A 14,611-nucleotide genomic window follows, 5' to 3' on the forward strand; every position below is an offset into this window, starting at 1 on the left:
CCCAATTTAGCGGGCGCGCCTCTGAAAGGGCCGCCAGAAAGCTCATTTCCGCGGCGGACACAGCCGCCGCTCCGGCCAGAATATTTGATTAACAGTATCGCGCGGCGTACCTGCGGGAAGCGCCGCCTCGCAGACTCCTCTGCAGGAGCGGCGGGCGTCCTGGGCCACCAGCGGCCGCGCCGTCTTAACTCACAACGACTTGACGAACAAGTGCTCGTGGAAGAACCTTTAACGTAGGTTACTTGGAAGTGGTGTATTCGTTGCAGTAGGCACCATACTCAACCCCAAGATGTGACCGCAAACTTGAGATAAAACATCAGAATGCTGTGTTATCTGATCCCAACGATCCTTCCATCTCAATCAGTTCACCTCCTAGTGCAACCAGTGGCTCCTCAAAATTAACCCTGTCAAAACCCAGGCTATAATTATAGGCTTAATCACCAGCACCTTCCGTCCCCACGACTTTTACCTTAGCATTTGTAACAGTCCTATACAGGTAACTAAAATACCTCGTAGTAACACTTGATCGCTGATTAATAAGGACTTCCAGTATCAGCCGCACGCAGTTGACGTCAACAAGTGTATGGGCCTGAAGATGACTTTGTTACAACGTTGAAACTAGTTGCCAAAATATAATCGACACCTTAAATACAGCTGGAGGAATTTCTTCATTTTTAATGTAGACTAATAAGGAAGCCCCATATACAAACCATTCAACAGAACGGGCACAATAGACCAAAATTACTGAAACTACTAACTGGCCAAACATGGGGACTGCATCCTTCCACACCTATGTAGCGCTAATCCGACCCATCCTCTGCTACGATAATGTGGCATGGACTTCCGCTCCCTCCCCCCCCCCCCCCCGCCCCCCTTTTATTAAGCCCTACAAATCCTCGAACGCCACGCACACCTCCTAGTCTTTCGGTTCCGCTTACCCTCCCCCATCCCCCACCCGTATCCCGCTCATGATCTCGGAATATCCACTAGCCTATGCCAAGGAATTTTGTTGGATGTTATGGGTACGAAACGTGTAGCAGCAGAGTTTTTTGCAAAGTTGTTGAATTTCGACCAAAAACAGTCGCCGAGACATCGCTCAGGAATTGCTGAATGAAGTCGACAACGATCCATAACTTGTAAAGAAGGTTATAACAGGTAACGGGATATGGGTACACGGGTATGACGTCGTAACTAAGGCTCATATCCTCTAATGGGAACTGCCGGAAGAGCCAAGACCGGAAAAAATTCCACAATTTAGATCATATGTGATAGTTCTTTGTTTTCTTCGATTAAAATAGAGTAGGGCATCATGAGTTCCTGTCTTATGGTCGTACGGTCAATAAGGAATACTATCTGGAAGATAGGCGCCGTTTGCGTGAAGGAATCCGAAGGAAACTACCAGAGTTATGGGAAAATCCCTCGTGGAAATTGCATTGCGATAATGCTCCCGCTCACACTTTTAAATCTACATCTAAGTAGATACTCTGGAAGCCGCCGTACGGTGCGTGGTGGAGGGTGTCCTGTACCTAAACTTGTCATTATCTTTCCTGTTCCACTAGCGATAGAGGGAGTGAAAAACGACTTTCTGTGTGCCTCCGTGTGAGCCCTAATTTCTCGTATCTTATCTTCGCGGTCCTTATGCGCAGTATATGCTGGCGGCAATAGAATCGTTCGGCAGTCAGTTTCAAATGCCCGATCTCCAAATTTTCTCAGTAGTGCTTCTCTAAAAGAACGCCTCCTTCCCTCCAGGGATCCCCATTTGAGTTCCCGAAGCATCTCCGTAACACTTAACGTGTTGTCCGAAGCTACGGGTAACGAATCTAGCAGACCTCCTATGAATTCCTTCGATGCTTTCCTTCAATCCGGCCTGGTACGGATCCCCAACACTCGAGCAGTACTTAAGAACAGGTCACATGAGCGTCCAACATGCGGTCTCCCTTACAGGTGAAGCACTCTTTCTTAGATTTTTCCCAACAAACAGGAGTCGGCCATTCGCCTTCCCTACGACACGCTCGTTACATCTGAAATCACTTTGCAACGTTACGCCTAGATATATAAACGACTTGACTGTATCAAGCGGGCCACTGGTAATACTGTATCGGAACATAACAGGTTTGATCTTCCCATTCAGCTGCATTAACTTACGTTTATCCACATTTAGGCCTAGCTGCCGTTCATGACACCAAATGGAAATTTTGTCTTGTATCTTCCTACAGTAAGTCAACTTTGGCGCATTTCCATACAGCACGGCTTCATCAGCAGACAACCACAGACTGCTGCCCACCCGACACCTCCAAATAATTTACGTACGTGGAGATCAACAGCGGTCCTATCACACTTCCCTGGGGCACTCCTGACCATATCCCTGTCCCTGATGAACACTCGCCGTCGAGGACGACACACTGGGCTCTATTATGTAAGAAGTGTTCGAGCCACTCACATATCTGTGAACTTATTCCAAGTGCTCCTACAACCGTTAACAGCCTGCAGTAGGGCACCAAGCCAAATGCTTTCCGGAAATCTGGAAATATGGAATCTGTCTGTTGCCCTTCGTCCTCAATTCTTGGTCGTGATAATTTGGGCAAAAAATAAAACCGTTATGTTGCCTCAGCCACCGCATTCGCCTGCGACTTCTTTCTATGCCTGAGGCTGAAGAGAACCACGAAAAGCCCGCATCTCGTGGTCGTGCGGTAGCGTTCTCGCTTCCCACGCCCGGGTTCCCGGGTTCGATTCCCGGCGGGGTCAGGGATTTTCTCTGCCTCGTGATGGCTGGGTGTTGTGTGCTGCCCTTAGGTTAGTTAGGTTTAAGTAGTTCTAAGTTCTATGGGACTGATGACCATAGATGTTAAGTCCCATAGTGCTCAGAGCCATTTGAACCATTTTTGAGAACCACGAAAGGAAGTCGTGTTGCCGCTATTAGTGAGATAAAAACAGAATCGCAGAAGGAGCTGAACGACATAACGAAAAGTGAGTTCCAGAAATGATTCCCAGACTGGAAACGGCGTTTACAAATGTGTATTATACGAGGGCTATCCACAAAGTACGTTTTGGAATTAAAAATAAATAAGGTATTGAATTTTTTAAATTATATATAGATGAAAGCCACACTTAAATACTACTTTTGTACATAGTTGCCATTTAATTTAAGGCACTTATCGTAGCGATGGACGAGCTTGGAAATTCCTTCGTCGTAAAATTCGGCCGCCTGCGGCTTCAACCACGTAGTTGATCAGTAACCCGGTAGAAATACGATTTTTGTGGATTTCCTGGAAAGAGGTACTACAATAAACTCTCAAAGGTATTGCCAAACTCTGCACAACCTCAGAAGAGCAATACAAAACAAGCGCAGGGGAAAGTTGGGCTCAAAGATCTTGCTGATTCACGACAACGCCCGGACCCACACGGCAAATGCCACTCGTGAGGTTCTCGAATCTTTTAAGTGGGAGTTGTTTCCTCGTCCGCCGTATAGTCCCGACCTGGCACCGAGCGACTTCCACTTATTCCCAGCAATGGAGAAGTGGTTGGCTATGCAGCGTTTTGATGACGACGCACAGCTTCAAGGAGAGGTAACCACGTGGTTGAAGGCGCAGGCGGCCGAATTTTACGACGAAGGAATTTCCAAGCTCGTCCATCGCTACGATAAGTGCCTTAATTTAAATGCAACTATGTAGAAAAGTAGTATTTAAGTGTGGCTTTCATCTGTATATAATAAAAAAAAATTTCCAATACTTTATTTATTTTTAATTCTAGAACGTAATGTACTTTGTGGATAGCCCTCGTGTTTGAGGGGAATTATTTTGGGGGTGAAAAAGTTGATGAATTAATAAAGATTGTGTAAGAAAAACAAAACTCCCCGTTATTTTTTGATCACACCTCGCCAGAAGAAATGAGTGGCGACCCACGACGAGTTGCGTCCTTTTACTCGGAGGAGGCAGTGTCGGTGTGAGCGCCCGGACAGAAACCCCGCCACCGCCGTTGCGCCGCCTCGCGGCACTTTGCGCGTGCGAGCAGGTGCGAGCGGCGGCGGGGGTAGAGCCCGCCTCCCGCGGCGGCCGTAAAGCCGTCGCCGTCTCCGCCGCCGTGCTCCGCCCTCGTCTGCTCGTCCCGGCACACGCAACCACTCCGCCGCCGTACGTGCACCCGCTCTGCGGCTGACGCGCCTACTTGCCGGCAGCACCGAAAACAGCCAGTCTCACCTACCCTTAAATCAAACTATGCTTTTTGCTGACATCTCTAACCGGATATTCTTGCCCTCTTCTACATCTTTTTTTTTGGTTCCTTTATTCAATTTCGATTCCGCCCCCCCCCCCCCCCCCCCCCGAAGGCGGCGGGCTGGCAGCAGCTTACTATACCGCTCTTCAGCCTACAGACTTTGTTAAATAGATGAAGAGAGTAAATAATAAAAACAGGCGATAAAATCGGAGACTTAAATAGTAACATGGCGAAAAAAATCGTGGAACTTAAACCATAGAACAGAGGGATGATGATGCTAATAAAATATATACGAAGCAGACAGGTAAAACAAGAGACAGACAATTAAAAAACACGGCGACAGTCTGGTTTGTGTTCGCAAAAGACGTAAAATTCACACTTAGCGACAGCATGGTTTCTGTTCGCAACACGAGAAAGGCGAACAACACTGAACGTTCACTGGAACACTGCACTAAAAAGTTGGCAAATGTGACATAGCACAGCTGAGGGCAGGTGGGGGGAAATTGGACAGATGATGGGAAAATAAAAAAGGGGGGAAGGACAGGAAAAGCGAACGGGGGGGGGGGGGAGGAGGGAGAGGAGCCGATGGAGGATGAGGACCCATAAGAGGGGTGGGGGGTGCTGGGCAGACGCGACAGGGAGTCGGGAAGGCAGAGGAGGGGAATACAAAAGGACTCGGGGGGGGGGGGGGGGGGAGAAGGTTCAAATGGCTCTGAGCACTATGGGACTCAACTGCTGAGGTCATTAGTCCCCTAGAACTTAGAACTAGTTAAACCTAACTAACCTAAGGACATCACAAACATCCATGCCCGAGGCAGGATTCGAACCTGCGACCGTAGCGGTCTTGCGGTTCCAGACTGCAGCGCCTTTAACCGCACGGCTACTTCGGCAGGCGGGGGAGAAGGGAGGTAGGGAGAGGTTTGGTGGGAAGAAAACAGGATGGAAGGGGGGGGGGGGGGACAGAGAGCCCAGGCAAGGGATGGAGGAAAGGAGGGGGGCGGGGGTTCTAGATCTGACACTGCTAGTCTTTAAGATAACGGCATTATAAAAGCGGCAGCAAAGCACGTCAATTTGTCGTCGACTGCACTACATGCTTGCATGTGAAAATTAATGTTAATAGGAGTAACGCTATCTAAATCTATCCATACACACATATATACAGGGTGGTCCATCAATCGTGACCAGACCAAATATCTCACGAAATAAGCATCAACCGAAAAGGCTACAAAGAACGAAACTTGTCTAGCTTGAAGGGGGAAACCAGATGGCGCTATGGTTGGCTCGCTAGATGGCGCTGCCATACGTCAAGCGTTTTTTTAAAAATAGGAACCCCCATTTTTTATTACATATTCGTGTAGTACGTAAAGAAATATGAATGATTTAGTTGGACCACTTTTTTCGCTTTGTGATAGATGGCCCTGTAATAGCTACAAACGTGGCTCACAATTTTAGACGAACAGTTGGTTACAGGTAGGTTTCTTAGATTAAAATACAGAACGTAGGTACGTTTGAAAATTCTACTTCCGTTGTCCCAATGTGATACATATGCCTTTGTGAACTTATCATTTCTAAGAACGCATGCTGTTACAGACTGATTACCTGTAAATACCACATTAATGCAATAAATGCTCAAAATGATGACCGTCAACTTCAATGCATTTGGCAATACGTGTAATGACATTCCTCTCAACAGCGAGTAGTTCGCCTTCCGTAATGTTCGCCCATGCATTGACAATGTGCTGACGCATGTTGTCAGGCGTTTTCGGTGGATCACGATGGCAAATATCCTTCAACTTTCCCCACAGAAAGAAATCCGGGGACGTCAGATCCGGTAAACGTGCGGGCCACGGTATGGCGCTCCGATGACCCATCCACCTGTCGTGAAATATGCTATTCAGTACCCATTCAACCGTACGCTCTCGAGATATGTGCCGGACGTCCATCATGTTGGAAGTACGTCGCCATTCTGTCATGCAGTGAAACATCTTGTAGTAACATCGGTAGAACATTACGTAGGAAATCAGCATACATTTAGACTGCCATCGATAAAATGGGGGCCAATTATCCTTCCTCCCATAATGACGCACCATACATTAACCCGCCAAGGTCAGTGATGTTCCACTTGTCGCAGCCATCGTGGATTTTCCGTTGCCCAATAGTGCATATTATGCCAGTTTACGTTACCGCTCTTGATGAATGACGCTTCGTCGCTAAATAGAATGCATGCAAATAATCTGTCATCGAGAATGAGATTTTCACTCTGCAGCGGAGTGTGCGCTGATATGAAACTTCCTGGCAGATTAAAACTGTGTGCCCGACCGAGACTCGAACTCGGGACCTTTGCCTTTCGCGGGCAAGTGCTCTATCATCTGAGCTACCGAAGCACGACTCACGCCCGGTTACTGGCAGAAGTAAAGCTGTGAGGTCCGGGCGAAAGGCAAAGGTCCCGAGTTCGAGTCTCGGTCGGGCACACAGTTTTAATCTGCCAGGAAGCTTCAATCTGTCATCGGCCCGTAGTTTCTCCTGTGCCCAATGGCAGAACTGTACACGACGTTCAAAGTCGTCGCCATGCAATTACTGGTGCATAGAAATATGGTACGGGTGCAATCGATGTTTATGTAGAATTCTCAACACCGACGTTTTTGAGATTCCCGATTCTCGCGCAATTTGTCTGCTACTGATGTGCGGATTAGCCGCGACAGCAGCTAAGACACCTACTTGGGCATCATCATTTGTTGCAGGTCGTGTTTAACGTTTCACATGTGGCTGAACACTTCCTGTTTCCTTAAATAACGTAACTATCCGGCGAACGGTCCGGACACTTGGATGATGTCGTCCAGGATACCGAGCAGCATACATAGCATACGCCCGTTGGGCAATTTGATCACAATAGCCATACATCATCAAGATATCGACCTTTTCCGCAATTAGTAAACGGTCCATTTTAACACGGGTAATGTATCGCGAAGCAAATACCGTCCGCACTGGCGGAATGTTACGTGATACCATGTACTTATACGTTTGTGACTATTACACCGCCATCTATTACAAAACGAAACAAGTGGTCCTACTAAAACATTCATATTTCTTTATGTACTACACGAATACGTAATAAAAATGGGGGTTCCTATTTAAAAAGACGCATATATGGTGACTCTCGTAAGTGTCTTCAGGCGCAGTTTCTCTGGTGACCTATGTATAGAAATATCAGTGAAATATCTCAAATATTTTAAAAAAAGTATGTCCCAAAGCCGTGGGTAAAGCTCCTCTTACAGTTCTGTATCTATTTCAAGAAACCTGCTGTACATACTATCTGCAAAGAAATATGGAGGGGTAAGAACAAGAATCCTTCTGCATTGGTAGGTATGGTAACATGGAGAGAGAAGGAGGTAGGAGGACATGAACACAGATATGGGATAGGAGGCGATGGACAGAGAGAGGGGTAGGGGGTTCAAATGGTTCAACTAAGCACTATGGGACTTAACTGCTGGAGTCATCAGTCCCCTAGAAGTCAGAACTACTTAAACTTAACTAACCTAAGGATATCACACACCTCCATGCCCGAGGCAGGATTCGAACCTGCGACCATAGCAGCAGGGCGGATCCAGACTGTAGCGCCTAGAACCGCTCGGCCACTCCGGCCGGCCGAGGGGGAGACGGGCAGAAAGTCGAGGAGATGGACAGAGAGAAGGAGGTGCAATAGATGGGCAGAGAGAGGGAGAGAAGAACAAGGATAGAGAGAGGAGGAGGAGGAGGAGGAGGAGGAAATGGACAGACAATGGAAAGAGGAGAAGATGGACAGAGACAGGGAAAAGGAGAAGATGGAAAGACAGAGGGGTGGGGAGGAGGTGGATAGAAGTAGGGGTGAGGAGGAAATCGACAGAGAAAGGAATGAGGACGAGATGGACAGAGAGAGAGGACAGAAGGAGATAGGTGGAGAGATGGCAGGGAAGGAGATGGACAGAGAGGAAAGAGGAGGAGATTAACACAGACCAGAGGAGGACGAGATGGATAGAGAAAGGAGGAAGCGGTGATGAATAGAGAGAGGCGAAGAAGGAGACGGACAAAGAGGGGGGCGCAGGATATGAGAGGTGGGAGGAGGAGATGGAAAGAGGGGAAAGGAGCTGATGGTCAGGCAAAGGAAAGAAGAGATGGACAGAGAGAGAGAGAGAGAGAGAGGGGAGGGAAAGAGAGAGAAAGGAAAAAGGAAGAGATGGAGAACAGGCAAGGAGGAGATGGGCAGATATAGGAGGAGGAGGTGATTGACACAGAGGGAAGGAGCAGATGGATAGAGAGAGGGGGATGAGATACGGATAAAGAAAGGGGGAAGGAGTAGCTAGAGGAGGAGGAGGTGATTGGCTTAGAGGCGACTTTGAGGAGGGAGGAGAAACTGGACAGAGGGAGAAGGAATAGAAGGTCAGACGTGGGAGGAACAGATGAACAGGAAGAGGGGGAATGTAGAAGTGGACTAATAGAAGATTAGAATAAATACATACTGGGGCGACGCCGGGTATTTAGCTGGTTATCTATAGAAGGAAATATTACACAGCTGGTTTCTCGTTCAGAAATCGCATCTTCTTGTGAGCAGCAGAAACGTCTCCTGGCAAGTGTCAGAATTCGACAGTGGCAGCATAGTGGCCTGTAGAAACCCACAGTTTATCGTTCCTTGCTACTGCAGGTCGCGCTGGTCGGGACACCATGTACATCGTGAGAATATACACCATCCGTCCGAAGAGTCCAAAAAAAGCACTCCGTCTTCAGGCCACGAGTGGCCTACCGGGACCGTCAGACCGCCGTGTCATCCTTCGAGGAGGATGCTGATAGGAGGGGCGTGGGGTCAGCACGCCACTCTCCCGGTCGTTATGATGGTTTTCTTTGACCGAAGTCACTACTATTCGGTCGAGTAGCTCCTCAATGGGCATCACAAGGCTGAGTGCACCCCGAAAAATGGCAACAGCGCATGGCGGCCTGGATGGTCACCCATCCAAATGGCGGCCACGCCCGACAGCGCTTAACTTCGGTGATCTGACGGGAACCGGTGTATCCACTGCGGCAAGGCCGTTGCCAAAAAAGTCCAAAGATTGATTTTATTGCTGGCGTGCAAGACAAGCGACGTCAGCGCAGTAACTAAGGCGGCAGCTTCAACCAACAACTGTAAACAACGGATGTGCTTTCCACCAGTCATTTGCGAGCAGGCAGTGTTATTAAGTGGTGGACGTGTGGCCGTAGTGTGTCGTCAGTGTTGTATCACAAATCGCGAGGGAGCAACGAAATGAGCATCTCTAGATCAAGTGTTCAAGGCATTCGTCTGAGTATTTCGAAGAAGAAAAAAGGTCCCGCACATTTTGACTCCGGAACAATAGACAACGATGCGTGGACGCCTGCCGAAACTTGCTCGAAAAATTCCAGACAGTTCTTTTCTGGAAGAAATCATCATGGATGACGAGATTTGGCACTATCCATACGAACCTGCAACAAAACGATGAAGTCGCATTCGTTCTTCCGAAACTGTTTCCTGGCCATCTCACTTTTTTTTACCTCCATACACATCTTTTTCCTGCTTCATTTGCAATACCTCTATGGTTTCTCCTCTCGTCAGTAAAATTCAGTTTCACGTGTGTTATTGAAGAATTTCTACGTGTCTTTGTTCTTTTTCCGATTTTACGCTCTGCATTCGGTCTTCCGAAACTGTTTCCTGGCCATCTCATTTTTTTGACCTCCATAGCATCTTTTTCCTGCTTCATTTGCAATACCTCTATGGTTTCTCCTCTCGTCAGTAAAATTCAGTCTCTCATGTGTTATTGAAGAATTTCTACGTGTCTTTGTTCTTTTTCCGATTTTACGCTCTGCATTCGGTCTTCCGAAACTGTTTCCTGGCCATCTCATTTTTTTTGACCTCCATAGCATCTTTTTCCTGCTTCATTTGTAATACCTCTATGGTTTCTCCTCTCGTCAGTAAAATTCAGTCTCTCGTGTGTTATTGAAGAATTTCTACGTGTCTTTGTTCTTTTTCCGATTTTACGCTCTGCATTCGGTCTTCCGAAACTGTTTCTCCGATCCCTGTTTTCAATCATCGTACGAACGTCGAAATGGCAGATATTGAGATTGCCCGTCATGCTATAGTACGGCAACTACAGTCACTCACTTATGGAAAGCCATCAGGACCAGGTTAGATACCTTCAGATTCTATAAAGATTACGCGAAAGAATTTTTTCCCCTTCTAGCAGTAGCTCATCGTAGATCGCTTGACCAACGAAGGGTACCTGGAAACTGGAAAAAAACCGCAGGTTATTCCTGTCTTCAAGAACGGTCGTAGAACAGTTGCGCATACATTTAGGCCTATATCGTTCACGTCAATCTGTTGCATGATTATGGAACATGCATTGTGTTAACTAATTGTGATGTTTTCGGAGAACGAAACTCTCCGCTGTAAAAATCAGTGGATTTTGCTGAAATAGATCTCGCGAAACCCAGCTCGCTCTGTTGCTGGATGAGATTCATACTGCTGTAGACAATGGCGCTCGGTTTGCTGCCGTCTTCCTTGACCTCAAGAAGGCACCGGACTGGACCCGGTCCCCAGTGCAGTTTAATGGAAACACAAGCTTACCGAGTACCAGACCAGATGTGCGGCTAGATTCAAGGCATCCTTGTAGATACAACTCAACACGTCACAATTAATTCAACAAAATACACAGATGTAAAGGTAATTTACGGAGTACCCCAAGGAAGTGTAATACTAGTATAGCACCATTATGGTTTATGAATCACCTCGAAGGGTCAAATGGTTCAAATGGCTCTGAGCACTATGGGACTCAACTGCTGAGGTCATTAGTCCCCTAGAACTTAGAACTAGTTAAACCTAACTAACCTAAGGACATCACAAACATCCATGCCCGAGGCAGGATTCGAACCTGCGACCGTAGCGGTCTTGCGGTTCCAGACTGCAGCGCCTTTAACCGCACGGCCACTTCGGCCGGCTAATCACCTCGAAGGGAGCGATCTATTGATGCGTAATCAGCATGGTTTCAGAAAACATCGTTCTTGTGCAACGCAGCTAGCTCTTTATTCGCACAAAGTAATGGCCGCTATCGACAGGGGATCTCAAGTTGATTCCGTATTTCTAGATTTCCGGAAAGCTTTCGACACCGTTCCTCACAAGCGACTTCTAATCAAGCTGCGGGCCTATGGGGTATCGTCTCAATTGTGCGACTGGATTAGTGATTTCCTGTCAGGAAGGTCCCAGTTCGTAGTAACAGACGGCAAATCATCGAGTAAAACTGAAGTGATATCAGGTGTTCCCCAGGGAAGCGTCCTGGGACCTCTGCTGTTCCTGATCTATATAAATGACCTGGGTGACAATCTGAGCAGTTCTCTTAGGTTGTTCGCAGATCGTGCTGTAATTTACCGTCTAGTAAGGTCATCCGAAGACCAGTATCAGTTGCAAAGCGATTTAGAAAAGATTGCTGTATGGTGTGGCAGGTGGCAGTTGACGCTAAATAACGAAAAGTGTGAGGTGATCCACATGAGTTCCAAAAGAAATCCGTTGGAATTCGATTACTCGTTAAATAGTACAGTTCTCAAGGCTGTCAATTCAAGTAAGTACCTGGGTGTAAAAATTACGAACAACTTCAGTTGGAAAGACCACATAGACAATATTGTGGGGAAGGCGAGCCAAAGGTTGCGTTTCATTGGCAGGACACTTAGAAGATGCAACCAGTCCACTAAAGAGACAGCTTACACTACACTCGTTCGTCCTCTGTTAGAATATTTCTGCGCGGTGTGAGATCCTTACCAGGTCGGATTGACGGAGGACATCGAAAGGGTGCAAAAAAGGGCAGCTCGTTTTGTATTATCACGTAATAGGGGAAAGAGTGTGGCAGATATGATACGCGAGTTGGGATGGAAGTCATTAAAGCAAATACGTTTTTCGTCCCGGCGAGATCTATTTACGAAATTTCAGTCACCAACTTTCTCTTCCAAATGCGAAAATATTTTGTTGAGCCCAACCTACGTAGGCAGGAATGATCATCAAAATAAAATAAGAGAAATCAGAGCTCGAACAGAAAGGTTTAGGTGTTCGTTTTTCCCGCGCGCTGTTCGGGAGTGGAATGGTAGAGAGATAGTATGATTGTGGTTCGATGAACCCTCTGCCAAGCACTTAAATGTGAATTGCAGAGTAATCATGTAGATAGATGTAGATGTGCAGTGTTTATAAATGATCTAGTAGAAAGCGTCATAAGCTCCTTAAGACCGTTCGCAGATGATATGCTTGTTTGTAAGAAAGTAGCAATGTTAGAAGACAGTATAGATTTGCAGAACGACCTGCAAGGATTGATGAATGGTGCAAACTCTGGCAATTGACCTTAAATGTAAATAAATGTAACATATTGTGCGTACACAGCAAAAGAAATCGATTACTGTAGAACTACACGATTGACGGCGAATTGCAGGAAACAGTACCTACAGTAAAATATCTAGGAGTAACAATCCAGAGCGACATTAAGTGGAATGAAAACATAAAAGCCGGCCGCGGTGCCCGTGCGGTTCTGGGCGCTACAATCCGGATCCGCGGGACTGCTACGGTCGCAGGTTCGAATCCTGCCTCGGCCATGGGTGTGTGTGATATCCTTAGGTTAGTTAGGTTTAAGTAGTTCTAAGTTCTAGGGGACTGATGACCTAAGATGTTAAGTCCCATAGTGCTCAGAGCCCTTTTGAAAACATAAAACAAACAGCCGGAAAACCAGATGCCAGATTGAGATTCATAGGAAGAGTGTTAGAAGGAAGTGGCTTACAAGGCGCATGTTCGACCGATTGTTGAGTACTGTTCATCAGTTTGCGATCCTTATCAGACAGGACTGATAGAAGAGATAGAGAAGATCCAACGAAGAGCGGCGCGGTTCGCCACGGGGCCGTTAGATCGGCGCGAGAGCGTTACATATATGCTGAACAAACTACAGTGGCAGACATTACAAGAGAGGCGTTGCGCATCAGGGAGAGGTTTACTATCGAAATTTCGAGAGAGCACTTTTACCAGTCGGACAACATATTGCTTCGTCCTACATACATCTCGCGAAATTACCATAATAAGAAAATTCAAGGAATTGGAACCAATACAGAAACTTACCGATAGTTCGCGAGTGCAATAGGGAAGGGAGATATAGTTAATGCTACTAGAAATACTCTCCGCCACACGCCGCTAGGTGGCTTGCGGAGCATGATGTAAATGTATATGTGGATGACAGTATCGTATAACTAGATATACTTGCGATAGTAACTTTGTGTGCTCTCCTGCACACTCTTTTTCCATCCTTCTGAACTGAGCGCGAGCCCTTCGTCTTTGCATTAGCTCGAGCCATATTTTTCGTCGAGTCAGAGGTTTTCAAAGCCCCGGACGAGATTTCCCTCTCTCTTTCTTTCTCCTTTCCAGAACGCCTCTTACAGATCGTTCTACATGGAAGACATAAATCACAGAGCAGCGCTGCACGGAATGTATTAAACGCGGAGGAGGTGAGACTCAATGGGTCCAAAGAGTTTCCGAGGAATTCACTCCTTTTTTTTTTTTACTTTTACAACAGGCTAAGAACGTCTCAAGAAAACCGCTTAATGCGTCATTTTGACCATTTCTACATAACAAAGAAAAATTAATGAATTCTGCGACGAGATGCAAGTATCTCCGGAAAATTATTACCGCTCTGCGCTCGGCCCCCCTGGCATGACACCAAATCCATTTAAATTATCCGCAAGAACAAGCGCCGAGGACGACAGGGAATATGAATATTAAAACCCATTAAATCAGAGTCTTTTCGGTTTCAATTCAGAGCTGTCCATAGGGATGAAGAAGAACGCGGTTAAAGACGCAGATGTCTTGGTTGGGATTAGGGATGGATAAGATGAAAGAAATAAGTTGTGAACAGAAGTGAATACAGAATTGCGCTCATTTGGCGAGTAGCAGAAGGAGTAAATGATGTCACTTGCACTTATTGTTAGTACTGAAGGCTGCAATGACAACTTCGTCAGGCGGCGTTCCAACAACCGTCAGAATCACGAGATAATAGTGTCCTAAATGCAAAATTAGTAACAGGCGAAGGCGGTTTTGTAATGTCATAATTTAACATGAATAGTTTTATTAGTGAAATGAGTGTTTGACACTGAGCGATGTCGGAATGTTAATTATTCTGACTATTGTTCTTCTGACTATTGTTCTCGTTAAGGTTATCTTGAAACTACTACAGCTCTATAGATAGACAGTATTGTATTGTATCAAAAGAAATAAAAGAGCTCACCTCAACTCATTAATAGGTGAGATTCGAAATTAATTATTCTTCTACCATTATATTCTCATGAATATCTAGAGAGTTCCAGATATCTACGCTCACGTGGGTTTGGGGAGACGCTGAAG

At 46.4% G+C, this 14,611-nt stretch overlaps 1 protein-coding gene and 1 pseudogene across 2 annotated transcripts in view; both read right to left on the minus strand.

Moving 5' to 3' along the window:
• The window catches only part of LOC124787880 (neprilysin-4-like), a 726,210-nt gene that overhangs the window by 104,849 nt on the left and 606,750 nt on the right, over positions 1-14,611 (minus strand). The window lies entirely within an intron of this gene.
• On the minus strand, positions 9,161-9,278 carry LOC124790221 (annotated as a pseudogene).

Source organism: Schistocerca piceifrons, chromosome 3 (genome assembly GCF_021461385.2).
Source record: "Schistocerca piceifrons isolate TAMUIC-IGC-003096 chromosome 3, iqSchPice1.1, whole genome shotgun sequence".
Taxonomy (NCBI): domain Eukaryota; kingdom Metazoa; phylum Arthropoda; class Insecta; order Orthoptera; family Acrididae; genus Schistocerca; species Schistocerca piceifrons.